The following is a 15,216-nucleotide window of genomic DNA, read 5'->3' as shown; positions in this document are numbered from 1 at the left end:
TGGGGTAGAGAGAGAGAGAGAGAGAGAAGGGGAAGAGATAGAGAGGGAGAGGGAGAGGGAGAGGGAGAGATACATAGATAGATAGATATGGATATAGAGAGTGTATGTTTTCGGGTTGACATAGAGAGATAAAGAAGGAGATATAGAGGGAGATAGAGATATAGATGGAGGGGGTGAGAGGAAAGAACACACACACAAAGAGAGAGAGAGAGAGAGAGAGAGAGAGAGAGATGTGTTTAGGGGGCTGAGATAGAGAGACAAATAAGGAGAGATGGAGGGAAGTATAGATATAGATGGTAGGGAGAGAGAGGGAATAAGAGATTTTAGTGTAGTTGTTGGTTTCTAATTCTATTTGACCGCTTGCACTAGATGCATTGATTTCAATGTAGATTTCGAATTCTAATCCTATTTAATACCTTACACTAGATGCATTGATTTCAGTGTAGATGTTGATTTCTACTCCTATTTGATTGCTTGCACTGTATGCATTGGTTTTAGTGTAGATATTATTTTCTAATCCTATTTGATCAATTCCACTAGATGCATTTATTTCAATGTAGATTTTAATTTCTAATCCTCTTTAATGCCTTATAGATGCATTGATTTTAGTGTAGATATTGATTTCTAGTCCTATTTAATAGCTTGCACTGAATGCATTGGTTTCAGTGTAGATATTGATTTTTAATCCTATTTAATTGCTTGCAGTAGATACATTGATTTTAGTGTAGATGTTGATTTCTAATCCCATTTGATTGTTTGCACTAGATGCATTGATTTCAGTGTAGATGTTGATTTCTAATTTGATGCAACTAGATGTATGATGTACATTAATTTCAATGTAACTAGATTAATATGGTGCATTGATTTCAATGTAAGCACATCTCTCCCCCTTCCATCTATATCTCTATCTCCCATTATCTCTCCTTCTTTATCTCTCTATCTCACCTCCCAAACATACATATTCTCTCTCCATATCTATATATCTATCTATCTGTTGTTACATTATCACTTTGCACTCAACATTTTTATTTCATCATTCAAGTTACTAACAATATCTCTCAACTCAACAAACTGAGGTAACTAAGAAATTTAAAATTAAATTGATCAAATTAATGTTAGACATATTTAGCATATTTAAAATGATCAAAATAATTAGATGTTCAACAAATTTTGTATGATTGCACATGATTGAAAGCAACCTAGATCCATATTAACCCCGGATCTATTAAGCGACGAGAGTGATCAAATCTCTCAAGGTGCAAACCTTTCCTCAAGTTTTGCACTCAAAAAAGAGGTTTTCTCCTCGAGAGATTTTATGCCTCTCGGTGCTTGATAGATCCTAGGTTAAGATGGATCTAGGCTGGTTTTGAATAAAATTGTATTTTCTTTTTTAAAATGAACTTTTGAATGCATAAATAGGTTCAATTCCCTAAAACACTCCTAAAACTTTCCAGATTAAACAACTTAAAATTTTAATTCTTAAAAATCTCTGTCAGATTTTGGAATAAATTGTAGGTTTTAACCCCGTACAGAAATTACCTGCATACGAATTCTAAAACACAGAAAATAAACAATGCGAGATAATAACACATAAAACACATATACACAGAGATTTTCCCTTGGATCCCAAAACCGGGACTACCAGCTTGATTTTTCATTATATTCTTTTCAATGTTACAATACATATTTATACATGCCAAAGCATCCAATACCATGGACCGAAAACCATTGCGTCCAAAACCATGGACCGAAAACCATCGCGTCCAAAACCATGTGCAAAAATCATGCACACAACCATAGGTAGGTCCACCCAACCTAACATAGGGTCCAAAACCAAAATTTTCCGGGGCGGTGCCCCGGACCCCATAGAGTGGGGTTACCTAAACCCCTCAAACCCCTTGTGACTCCCCCCACTACGCAATCGGCGCAACGAAGGGGGGGCTCCGCTCCCCTTCTAAACCCCCGGTTAACTACGTGGGCTAGTTGTGGAAATAATATAACACAACCCAACATTCTCCCACTTGTTGTTTTCTTTCCACAGGGGGGCCACAAGAGAGCTTAGTCATTTATCCATCCCTACAATGCCCATTGTTTCTATACACCAAGAGAACTTCTCAGAGCTCACAAATTTTGTCAATGCATCTGCAGTATTCTTCAAAGTGTCCAACTTTACCAGCAACACCTTTTTGTCTTCTATCATATCCCTCACAAAGTGATACTGAACATCAATGTGCTTTGTCTTTGAATGATATGCAGGGTTCTCTGCTAAGAAAATTGCACTTTGGCTGTCACAGTCTATCCTTATAGCTCCGTGTACTAACTCCATATTTGAACACAATATCTACAACCAAACTGCTTCCTTGCTTGCATGAGTGGCTACCATGTATTCTGTCTCTGTAGTTGATAGTGCCACTACAGATTGTTTCTTACTCATCCAACTGACTGTACCTCCAAATAGGTTAAACACATACCCACTTGTAGATATTCTCTGATCTAGATTTCCAGCCCAGTCTGCATCAACAAAGCCACGAATATCCAAAACTCTGTCCAATCCTGGTCTTTCTTGGTAGCACAAACCATAATCACTAGTGCCACGCAAATACCTGAAAACCCACTTCACTGCTTTCCAGTGCTCCTTCCTTGGTTTTGACATAAACTTGCTCAATAATCTCACTGCATGTGAAATGTCTGGTCTAGTACAGACCATCATATACATCAAGCTACCGACTGCACTTGCATATGGAACACGAGACATGTCCTCTTCCTCTTCTTGTGTCTTGGGACACTGTTCAGCAGATAACTTTACACCTACAGGAATAGGAACCTTTCACCGGTTCACTATACTTCATATTAAACCTCTGCAATATTGTCTCAACATACTTCCTCTGGTTTAATTATAGCTTCCTCTTTGTCCGATCTCTTTTAATTTCCATGCCCAAAATATAGTTTGCAGCACCAAGATCTTTCATGTCGAATTTGGAGGACAAATGGGTCTTCAAATCCTAGATAATTTCTTTGTCATTTCCATCCAACAACATATCATCCACATACAAGACCAGATAAATAACACGGTCACCAATTAATTTAAAATACACACAGTGATCTGCTTTGCTTCTGGTGAAGCCAAATCCTCGTATAAATGTATCAAATTTCTAATACCACATCCTTGGTGACTGTTTTAACCCATACATAGACTTCTTTAACTTGCATACCAGTTCTTTCTTACCCTTAACCGCAAAGCCTTCAGGTTGCTTCATGTAGAACTCCTCTTCCAGATCCCCGTGAAGAAATGTTATCTTCACATCCATATGTTCTACCTCAAAATCAAAAGCAACAACAACAGATAAAAGTAATCTAATAGAAGTTACCTTGGAAACAGGAGAAAAGATATCACCAAAATCAATTCCCGACACCTGGGAATAACCTTTTGCTACGAACTGAGCTTTGTATTTCTCCACCTTTCCTTCTGCATTTGTCTTCTTCTTGAACACCCATTTGCTGCCAATGGGTTTCCTTCTAGCCGGCAACTCCACCAGATCCCAATCCTCATTTTTGTGCAAAGATGCCATTTCATCAACCATGGTCTCTTTCCAGAGTTTTCCATCCTCTGAATCTACTGCTTCCTTCACAGTTCTGGGATCATCATCAATAATAAATAAAGCAAAATTTGAACAGAAAGCATATGGACTATAACTTTCTAGCTGCCTTCTTTCTCGAATTGATCTTCTCGCCCCCAGAGTTTGTGGTTCTTCATCTTCTAATTCCTCCTCTGCTGTAGAGTCTGATTCTTCCTCCTTTAGCTCAAACTCTATCTTCTCAAGTTCCTTTGGTTGGACTTCATTTTTAATAACATATTTCACCTCTCTGAACACCACATCTCGGCTGTACAGAACCTTCCTCGTTACTAGGTTCCAAAGCTTATAACCATTTAAACCATCCTTATACCTAATAAAGAGGCACTTTTTAGATTTATTATCCAACTTGGTTCATTTCTCCTTTGGAACATGTACATATGCATCACATCCAAATACCCTCAGATGTGAAAGAGAGGGTTTCTTACCAGTCCATACCTCTTATGGAGTCTTATCCTCCAACGCTGATGAAGGTGTTCTGTTGACCAGGTAACATGTTATCTCCCCCGCCTCTGCCCAGAATTCCTGTCCTAACCCGACACCACTGAGCATGCTTCTTGCCCTTTCCATCAACATCTTGTTCATTCTTTCTACAACTCCATTTTTCTGAGGTGTATATGGAGTAGTCTTTTGCCGTGCTATACCACACTTCTTACAGAATTATTAAAATTCCTTACTGCAAAACTCTCCATCGTTATCTGTCCTTAGCAGCTTTATCTTCTTCTCTGTCTGGTTTTCCACCAGAGCCTTAAATTCTTTAAACTTGTCAAAGACTTCAGATTTCTTCTTAAGGAAATATATCCATGTATTCCTTGAGAAGTCATCTATAAATGATAGATAGTACATAGACTTACCCAGTGATGGAACCTTCACAGGTCCAAACACATCACTATGCACAAGCTTTAATATATGTTTCATCCTCTTACCACCAGAGGGGAAACTCACCTGATTCTGCTTCTATCTTCTACCATACCTTTACCATGAAGTATTCAAAGTCCATTCTCTCCAGTATGTCCAAGCCTTTAATGCCACAACATGGTCTTCTCTCCAGAGACCACTAGATTTTCTGCTCCAGTTTCAGCAACCACATAACTGTTGAACCCATAAACAACCATGCTACCTTGAAGCTCATATAGAGTTCCAATCCGAACTCACCTCATCAATACTAGTGCTCCCCAAACCATCTTGCAGGTATCCTTCTTGAACACTGTTTTTACACCTGCATCATCCAACTTGCTTACAGAAATCAGATTTCTGGCTAATGCAGGAAAATGTAGAACACCCGGAAGTGTTCTAACCCTTCCACCTTGCAACTTCAACTTTACTTTTCTGCGACCAATGATTCTAGCCTTCCTATCATCCCCTAATAAGACATCACCACCATCGTATTTCTCATACTCGCAGAAGCACTCTCTATGAGGAGTGAAGTGAAAGGATGCACCTGAGTCAATCAACCATGCCTCATGATCTACATGTGTACTCGAAGAAGCCAAGTACACATCCCCACCTTCATCTGAGGTGGTTTTTGCCTCTGCAGAAGGAGCATCATCAAATACCTTTCCTTTATCAGGAGCTTTAGATTTACAATCCCTTTTGTAGTGCCCTTCCTTTCCGCATTTCCAGCACACCACCTTTACAGATTTTCCTGGAGATTTAGATTTCCCTCTAGATTTATATCTCCCAGTCGATGACTTATTTTTGTTTATGTTATGGGATCATCCTCGTACAGACAAGGCATCACCATTCTGGCTCTCCATATTTTTCCATCTCGTCTCCTCTGTCAGCAAGGATGAGACTATTTCATCAAACTACAAGGCAGTTGCATTGCTACCTATTGCAATAACCAGACTATCCCACAAATCTAGTAGAGAACACAACAAACTGATGCACTTATCTTCATCTAAAATTTTAATATCAACAGATGCTAACTGACTCACCACAGTATTAAATGCGTTCAGATGCTCTGTCACTGAGTCTCCATCTTTCATCCTCAGGTTATACAGCTTTTTCCGTAGCAACAATTTATTCACCAGAGACATAGATTGGTACAAAGTCCCTAACTTGTCCCACAAAGCCTTCGCCGTAGCTTCCCTTGATACATTCAGCAATACTGAATCTGAGACACACAATCGTATTGTGCTCTTTGCCTTCCGATCCAACTTCTTCCATTCTTCATCAAACACTCCCGTTGGTTTAGTACCCGGATCTATTGTGATCCACTGATCTTTATCCACCAACAGATCTTCCATCTTGAGTTTCCACAACTCAAAACTCTAACTATTAAATTTCTCGATCTCTATCTTTCCACTGCTCGCCATCTTCTTTAACCACTAGAATCGATCCCGCAGATCTCCCACTGAACAGGGTCTACCACAGGCTCAAGCGAAACCCCTCAGCAACAAAGGCGTCCCCTTAAAGCCAAAACAACTCTGATACCAAATGTAGGTTTTAACCCCGTACAGAAATTACCTGCATATGCATTCTAAAACATAGAAAATAAATAATGCGAGAGCATAACACATAAAAAAAATATACACTGAGTTTTTCTCCTGGATCCCAAAACTGGGACTACTAGCTTGATTTTTCATTATATTCCTTTCAATGTTACAATACATATTTATACATGCTAAAGCATTGAATACCATGGACTGAAAACCATCGCGTCCAAAACCATGTGCGAAAATCATGTACACAACCATAGGTAGGTCCACCCAACCTAACATAGGGTCCAAAACCAAAATTTTCTGAGGCGCTACCTCGGACCCCATAGAGTGGGGTTACCTGCACCCCTCAAACCTCCTGTGACTCCCCCCCTACGCAATCGATGCAACAAAGGGGGGGCTCTGCCCCCCTTCTAACCCCCCAGTTAATTACGTGGGCTAGTCGTGGAAAGAATATAACACAAACCAACATAAATTAACTACAAAAAATACCAAAAAAAACATTTTATTTATTAATTAAACTCTATAGTAAAAAAAAATTACAATTTTAATTATTATGATTACTAAAATCTTAAATCATAAAATATTTAATATTACAGTCAAAGGAACTTAGCTCAAGTTGTATGATTCACGATTTTGTCCCAAGTTACGCTATGCCTAGTGAAATGTAATCATATATATATATATATATATATATATATATATATATATATATATATATATATATATATATATATATATAGTGTAATATGCAACATTGTTGCTTAGTACCTGCTTCTTATGTAAAAAGTAATTGATAACTACTTTAGATTAATTTAAACGTTTAGAGTTAAAAACCTTCAAAAGCATGTAATTGATAGTTACTTTAGATTAATTACATCGTAAGGCGTTTCCATTTGAGAAGAACTCCCCAGTTGCCACTTTGCACTCTTTTGCGGTATCAGATTCATTGTTAGACGATTGAGAGTTCTCTCACCCTTAGATCTCACTTTTTTAACTGTCAACCAAATCTTGATTTGTAAAGCCAAATAATGGAACAATTAGGGGAAAATTTATGTCAAACAATGGGCCCTCGAAGCTCCTTGCAATGTTGTGTTTTCCGCAGTAGTAGGGTGTTGTATGCTATTGGATGAAAAGCCATCACGTCTTCCTCATAATTTTCCTATCTTTTTTAATCCAGAGATCATTGGTGAAAACCCGTGTGCGCAGGATGAAACCTTGAACCCCAAATTTTGTGATCGCTCAATGTTCTGACACCCTTCATTCTCTATATTTGACGGCTTTATAATTTCGAACTTCTGGGCAAGTCCTATGAACTTTGTGTATTTGCAGTTAGTTGGCCTCCCATTGTTTGTTTCGTGTTCAATTCTTGTAACCCTACATTCACCTTTGTGATTTCCTTTCTCGCCAAAGAAGAAGAATTATGGGATTGATGGTCTCATGCGCCCAATGGACGAAGGCAGTGAGTCTGGACGTCATTAGGGTCATCCACCTTAGCGACCAGGTGGACGAATTTTCAACGCCATTTATTGCCAAGCGAGTGCTGCAAAACCACCCTTGCCATTTTATCTATAACTTGCATGATCTGTATGAAGTCAGCTGCCCACCGTTGCAACCCATAGGTGAGCTCTACTTTCTCTTGTTGCTCTTGGCCCTCCAATCGATCAAGAATTTGGTGGCCTTGGTGGCGAGGTTGTATGTTGCCACTAGAAAGGAGGCATATAGGGGACGCAACGATGGAGGAGCGGGGATTCGACCTCTGGTCTGCTAGCCGAGAGCTTGGTGCCTAGGTGTGATGATTTGGAGGTGAAAACATCTCTTAAGGTTTCTATGACTTAAAATTTTCCTTTTCGGGTTTAAGTTCTATTAATGAGAACTGTGATGTATATTCAAATACACATGGGAAAGCTAGCAAACCTAACTCCTATTCTTCTTAGCGCAAGATGAAAGACTTTGTAGGAGATGTGGAAAGGAGAACTTCTTATTGATTCCTGGCTTGCTACAAACTATTTTGGAAATCAACAAGGTCTAATACAAATTTCTCGATAGGTTCCTCATTTCAAATTATTTTCTCAACCCTCAAACTATTTTCTTAAATCTTCTGTCGATTCAAATAAACATTCACACCCACTTTGTTTCAACCAATATTGGTTTTCTAAAGAGGATTTTAAAAATATGGTCGAAGACACATGGTCACACTTACATCCTACACTTAAGTAATATGATATAGTAATTAACTTATACATGTAATACAAAAATTAGAAACTTGAAAAAAATCAAAGAAATAACTAAGAGTAAAAATAGGAGTTAAGGAAACTGATGAATAAAATGTTTTATTTTAAAATTTAAAATGGGTAACTACATATGTATATGTACATGTGAATGATACATGCTAGCATGAATATTTTAGATAAAAGTAAATTATAATTTTGAATGGGTGAGATGAATGGCATAAGCCACAAAGGCTATAAAAAGAGGGCTTGGGATTAAAAAAAATAAAAATACAAATTTATACATCCTAATGCTACATGGATGTCATAATGACAAATGAATTTTGATTAATATTGTTGAAAGTTAAGTTAATTAAGTATTATAGAGAAATGAGATATTATCAAGTTTAATATCCATAAATCATGGAGAAAAATTAAGAATGTGAATCTTAACTCAATTTCAATTGTGAAATAAAATAGCAGTTGTGGAATGAAAATAACAATATACACCTAATGAGATATAGTAATTAACTTATACATGTAACACAAAAACAAGAAACTTTAAGAAAATCTAAGAAATACTTAAAAGTAAAAATAGGAGTTAAGGAAGCACATAAATAAAATGGTTTATTGAGCGAGGGCTCATTCTACAACCCAACTATAGATGCCAAAAAACTAGGTCTAGAAACTCTTTTAATAATGTTTTTTTTTAGAAATAGGCATTTAATGTGCATGTAATGAAAAACAGGGTGCCATGTAACATCTTGTTTGCTTTTACGTATGTAGCTTCCATTTATTAGCCTGCATTAATCAACTCACCATCCTAAGACCATTCAGTAATATGTTTTCATTTTACACTAATAAATTTACAAAATTCAAATTAAAACATCTCAACATTCAAAAAGAAAAATTGAGTTATAAATTGTCAGTTTGCACATTTAAAATTATATCATAACTACAATAAGCATAGTATCATCATAGATAATATGATCATATGAGAAATTGTCACATAATGAATTGAAACTTTGAAAATGTCATTACTTAGAAGCTTTCATTCATGCACTATGCATGTATTACTAGAGGAAGAAGACAATGAAACACAAACATATGAATATAACTCATGATTTCCACAAGATGAAGACAATGGGACACAACAAATAACTGAACCAGAAAATAAAGCTCACTTATCGTTAAGGTTTTTCCTCCATGTTGGCAATCGCTTGGAAGCTTACCTGAACTAGTATGTGTGAAGGACTTTACATTGAGATATCAATATCTGTTAACCAATCATTTGCATAAAATGGTTTTGTATACAAAGAGTCCTAGATGATGCATTGGACCCATGGTTTTTTAACCGAATTTATTCATTGAGAACTTATGTTCCCTTTCCTTTTATATACCAAGGAAATTAGTGGGCATAAATGTTTTGATCAGAGAGATATCTTCATTGGCATTATTTGATTTCCAATATTTGTGCTTCAATGTGTTTCTTGGGATCCTAGTGTATAATCTACTTACTTGTATCAATAACTTAATTTAGCTCATGTCTCGAATCATTCTTCAGTTTTATAAAAGTCAACATGCCCCCCTTCTCACAGTTTAATGGCATATCCAAACTATACATTCAAACTATGGAATTGGATATGTAAAGCATCACATGAAGGTCTGAAATATTGAACAAATCAATAACATCATAAATATATGGAAAATTGAAATTAAAATAATGAACATATAAGACTTGAGGTAATTGCAAGGAAATTCTTCTAAAGTGGATTTGGCACAATCTCTCATTATATTAATTTGACTCGCAAAGGAATGAATATAGACTATAACACATTAACATAACACATTTGCAAGGAAATTCTTGTAAGTGGATTTGGTAACAATTTGTCATTATATTTTATTTCACTGGCATAAGAGTCAATATAGACTATACTACATTAACATAATGTGTTACTTCACTAGTATTGGAGTCAAATGTGTCACTTGTTATAGAAGTTAAATACAAAATATAGGGATGCTACATTACAACAAAACATTTTTCCCTAGATTGTCTTTTAGACTACCTAGACTTGTCATCTGAACATCACACCTTAGATATTGTAAATCGCATTGAAACTAGAATGCTTGTGTGGAATCAAGAACTTCCTTCAAAACACACATGGAAAATATAGCAAACCTAAAAGTCTTCTTGGGGCAAGATGAAAGACTTTGTAGGAGACGCGGAAAGGAGAGAACTTCTTGTTGATTGAGCACAAAGTCTTCTACTAGCCTTGAAGCATAGGTTTCCTGACTTTCCACAAACCACTTTGGACATCAACAAGATCCAATACAAATTCTTCAATAGGATCCTCATTTCAAATGATTTTCTCAACCCTCATACTATCTCACAACAGATTGTCTAATCATCTCCCCATTTTTCTTATATCATCTGTCGATTCAAATAAACATTCACCACCCACTTTGTTTCAACCACTCTTGGTTTTATAAACAAGATGGTCAAGGAAACATGGTCACACTTACATCCCTCATGCTTGAACTCGGATATGGCTCAATTTGCAAAAACCATTTCCAGACTAAAACAGGTCGTGAAAGGATGGTTTCAACATCATAAAGACAATTAATTAGTTTATTTAAATGAAGTGGAACATTACATAAAATCATTATATATTAATTCCAATGGGGTCTTCTTGAAGGATGTACTAACCACTCTTAGAAAACAGGAACAAGAGAGATATGGTCTTCCTAACAAAGAAGATAATGAATGTCACCTTAAAAGTAGATATGTGTCGATTAGTGAGGGTGAAAAAAATACTAAGCTTTTCTATTGCATAGAAGAAGGTATTCTTTATGAAAAAAATATGACAAAAAGGTAGTTTAAAATTGAAGGGTTGTGAATGTTACAGAGATGATAATACTCCCCACTAGCATAAAATAATTTACAAAATTGTAGGAAAAAGGACCAGTAGCATAAAATAATTTACAAAATTGTGGGAAAAAGGAGAACTATCTGTCAGAAAGAAACAAAATTGTCGTAAAAGTTGTCATAAATTCAAACCAAGGAGAGCTGATCATAAAATGAAATAAATAGTACTAACCCTATTTTAAAATAAAAATTTCATGTTTCTTTTTTAATCAATTTTTGTTCATTAGTTAAGGTAATTTTGAAAGAAAAATAAAAATCTTATATTAAAATAATAATTTTATGTTATTGTTTTTTTTTAATTAATTTTTGTTGGGTAGTTTTGAGTTGGCCAAGTTATAGGTGGTTGGTGGTTGATTGGATTTTGTGAATAATTAATGTCTTCAACCATGTAGAGGGTTCTTCACCATGTAAACTATTGCAATGGTTTGTTGCAATTGTCAATATAAATCGATGATATATACAAGAAGTTATAAAACATATATTAGAATTTTGGCCACTAGGAGATGTAAACCTTGTACTGTTGAGAGGGCAATGCTAAAATAGTTTGTTGTTAGTTTCAGTTCAATTCAAAATGTTTCTTTATAATTTTATAAATGAATGTTTCTTTACAATTTTAGAAATGATGTTTTTAGATGAAACATTAGAGATATTGAACATCATCAATTGCACTGCACTAGAGTTCCCCATGAAAGTTGCAGATTTTACACCAAAAGTTATGAATAATTGAGAGATGATGTCTGGCTCATTTTCATCTAATACATGGTGATGTGTGAAATTTGTGAGGTAGCGATGAAATTTTAGATTTGGAAAGTTAGCCATCATATTGTTCATGAATTAATATTATTTTATTTACTACCTGTATTTTTTCAAAATATATCAAATATTTGCCATTAGAACTTGAAAGACCATCTTTGAAGATTAAGAGGCAATCTATGTTGGAAATGTTATAGAATCTGTCAATTTGGCATAATGTACATGGTTTCTCTTTATCTTCTAGCTTTGAATGTCATTTTGTTTACTAATTTTTATCTTCAATCATTTTTTATATGGCACCTTTCTTCTAGAATGTATGCCTTACGGCGTTTCATTTGCAACATCTGGTGCAATTGCTAGTTTAAATGTTTATAGAATTAAAAACCTCCAAAATCATGTATATATAAAGTATGCTACATAATAATCATAAAACCCAATTTAAAATAGCCTCACATATAATATCATATTTATATCTCTTAAAATTAAATTAATATTATTAATAAATTTATTATGAATAATATTATTAAAAATAATTAGTAATAAAAATTTTATTATTATAAATAATATTATTAATAAAATTGATTATAATAATAATATTATCAAACAAGACATATAGTAAGATTATAACGGCTAGTTTGACTCAAGAATAATTATAAATATTAATAAAATAAAAATTATTCTATAACAAGAAATAATTTATAATTATAAATTATTTAAAATAAATTTATTATAAATAATATCTATTTATAATATTTATAATAAGAAATCATTCAAAATAAATTTATTAAAAATAATTAGTAATAAATATTTTTATTATTATAAATAATATTATTTCAATCCAGGGATAGCACAATATTTGAACACCAAGACTTTGTTCGGTGAAAATTTTCACAGTGTTGCCATTTAAGCTACCCAAACAAACATACATTTGATAATATTATTATTATAATTTATTTTATTAATAATATTATTCATAATAATAATTTTTTTTACTAATTATTTTTAATAATATTATTTATAATAAATTTATTTCGAATAATTTATAATAATAAATTATTTCTTACTATAAAATATTTTTTATTTTATTAATAATAATCACGGTTCTTGAGTTAAACTAGCCATTATAATCTACTATATGTCTTGTTTGGTAATATTATTATTATAATTAATTTTATTAATAATATTATTTATAATAAATTTATTTTTGAATAATTTATAGTAATAAATTATTTCTTAATATAGAATAATTTTTATTCTATTAATATTAATAACGGTTCTTGAGTTAAAGAAGCCATTATAATCTAATGGCTAGCTAGCTTTTCTTTACATCAATTTATTTCCATGTCTAGATCGAGTTCCTCATCTTGTGATTTTTACCAAAAGATTTTTTGTCAAAATATTATGCATTAGAGAAGCCTGATGTCATGACCACAATCTATCTTATACCAAAATAAAAAAAAATTATTACCTACCCTTACAAATCACTTGCCACCGTGATCACAAGGTATTCGGTTCATTGTCAAACATTATAAAACATTATAATTTAATGCACTTTATTTGATTCACCTGCATAAGTTATGACTTGGCATAAGGTTGGTTTCCATGCGGGTTTGCTCACGTTACACCTACCCACTCCAGCACTATGCCATAACCCTTGCCATAGCCTTAATGTATTGCAACCTTAATTATTTAACACGGCACCAGGTGGAAGGCGGATGTTAATCCAGCTCATCCATCCTGTGGCCAGGTGGAAGGAGGCCATGTGACTGCCATGTGAACGCTCAGGGTTGTACAGCTGTGGTTTCCGCGCCAACCTTCCCGCCCATACGAACGATGGTGATCGATCCGTGTAATCGAAGGGCTCAGGTTAATCGAGGGTTTGACCTTCAGCATATAATCCACCGAGTTAATCGGCCTCAGTTCATTTGCGTCCAGAATGTGCCTCCGCTCAGCAGAGCCTCCTCCGCATCGTTCCAGTTACACCTCTCTCGCTCAGGTATGAATCTCACTGTTTAAACATTAACACACAGGTTATAGTCTTATACTCCTACGGTTCACTGTGTATTCCATTGCACCTGCGTTTATCTATTACAGTTAATGAATAGCTTATCTCCTGTGCAGGAGGGTTTGGATCTTCCAGCCTCTACTGCCTGCAGAAAGAGGGTGCTGGCCTACTGTTACCCCAGGTGAGTCCTTATTCTTGCAGACGTAATTATATAAAGGATATCGAAGATTAGGTGGATTGAAGGTCTCCACAGTTCGGACGAGGCTTATGTCCTGCTATTCCTGCTTTTCTCAGGTCTTATTGTTATTTGTTCAAGCCCTTGCTGCGATTTACAGGCGGCTCTTCCCATGCCAGACCTGTATCTCGCGAAACCCTGAGGGTTCAACTTATTTGCTTACGGCTGCAAGCCATTTGTAAATTTATGTATATGGGTACTTGAATCTGAGACTAAATCTCTATTTTGAGTTGATACAATTTCATTTAGGGTTTATAAGTTTTAATAGAACCCTTATGTTCTGGACTTTAGTCCCTTTCGGTTCCTGAAGCTATTGTTATAAATGGTTTACCTGTATATTGATCATCATATGCATGGCTACGGCCTCTTAATGAATTAATCGTGTGATTTCTTTTATGCTGTCGACTATATCGAAGCTACTCTGTTCATTAGATGTTAAATTTAAAGGTTCTCATGTACAACCTGTATTGATTCTCGGGGTTTACCCACTGTCTATTACTTCAGTTTATTATAATCATGCATATGAAGTTTAATATCGATGGACTTGCCACAGTGAGGGTTTGTACTGTTTCGAACTGGTATGACCGTCGACTCTTTGGTTTGAAGTTTAATCATATGGCAAGAACTCAGGTCTATTATGAGTAGTTAGGTTCATCCATCAGATTTGGTATTCATTTCTTTACCATATTTCATATTTTCTTAATGCAGCTGTAGGGATTAAGGCTTGCATTTGGGTCGATGAATGCAAGGCAACCCCCTTTGCCACACACACAGGGTGTTATACCCGTGACCATGATGTTTAAGCCGGTAGAGGCATAATATTAATTTCCAGTTTCCGTAGCATATTAGAATCATGTCATTAATTCTGTAAATACCTTAATGCTCTCACATTTGTAATGTTAGCCTGCATGTAATGTTAACGCACTTTCTTTGCATAGCTATTTAATACTTTGCTGTAGCTATTGCTCCCCTTACACAGCTTTACATTATTCGCTATATTTTCATTCATCTCAC

The 15,216-nt window shown here is 35.0% G+C and overlaps 1 long non-coding RNA gene across 1 annotated transcript in view; it reads left to right on the top strand.

The window, feature by feature from the left end:
- LOC149234849 (uncharacterized) overlaps positions 1–14,598 on the top strand; it is a 57,334-nt gene extending 42,736 nt beyond the window's left edge. Inside the window, exons 2-4 of the long non-coding RNA XR_016245860.1 lie at positions 13,898–13,958; positions 14,084–14,148; positions 14,262–14,598. This is a non-coding gene — a long non-coding RNA (uncharacterized LOC149234849). The remainder of the gene's footprint in view (positions 1–13,897; positions 13,959–14,083; positions 14,149–14,261) is intronic.
- Positions 14,599–15,216: the final 618 nt, after the last annotated feature.

This window comes from Pinus tabuliformis, chromosome 8 (assembly GCF_031772625.1).
Source record: "Pinus tabuliformis cultivar Carrire ecotype Pingquan chromosome 8, CPIR1, whole genome shotgun sequence".
Lineage (NCBI taxonomy): Eukaryota > Viridiplantae > Streptophyta > Pinopsida > Pinales > Pinaceae > Pinus > Pinus tabuliformis.
This window is presented reverse-complemented; position numbering and strand designations above follow the sequence as displayed.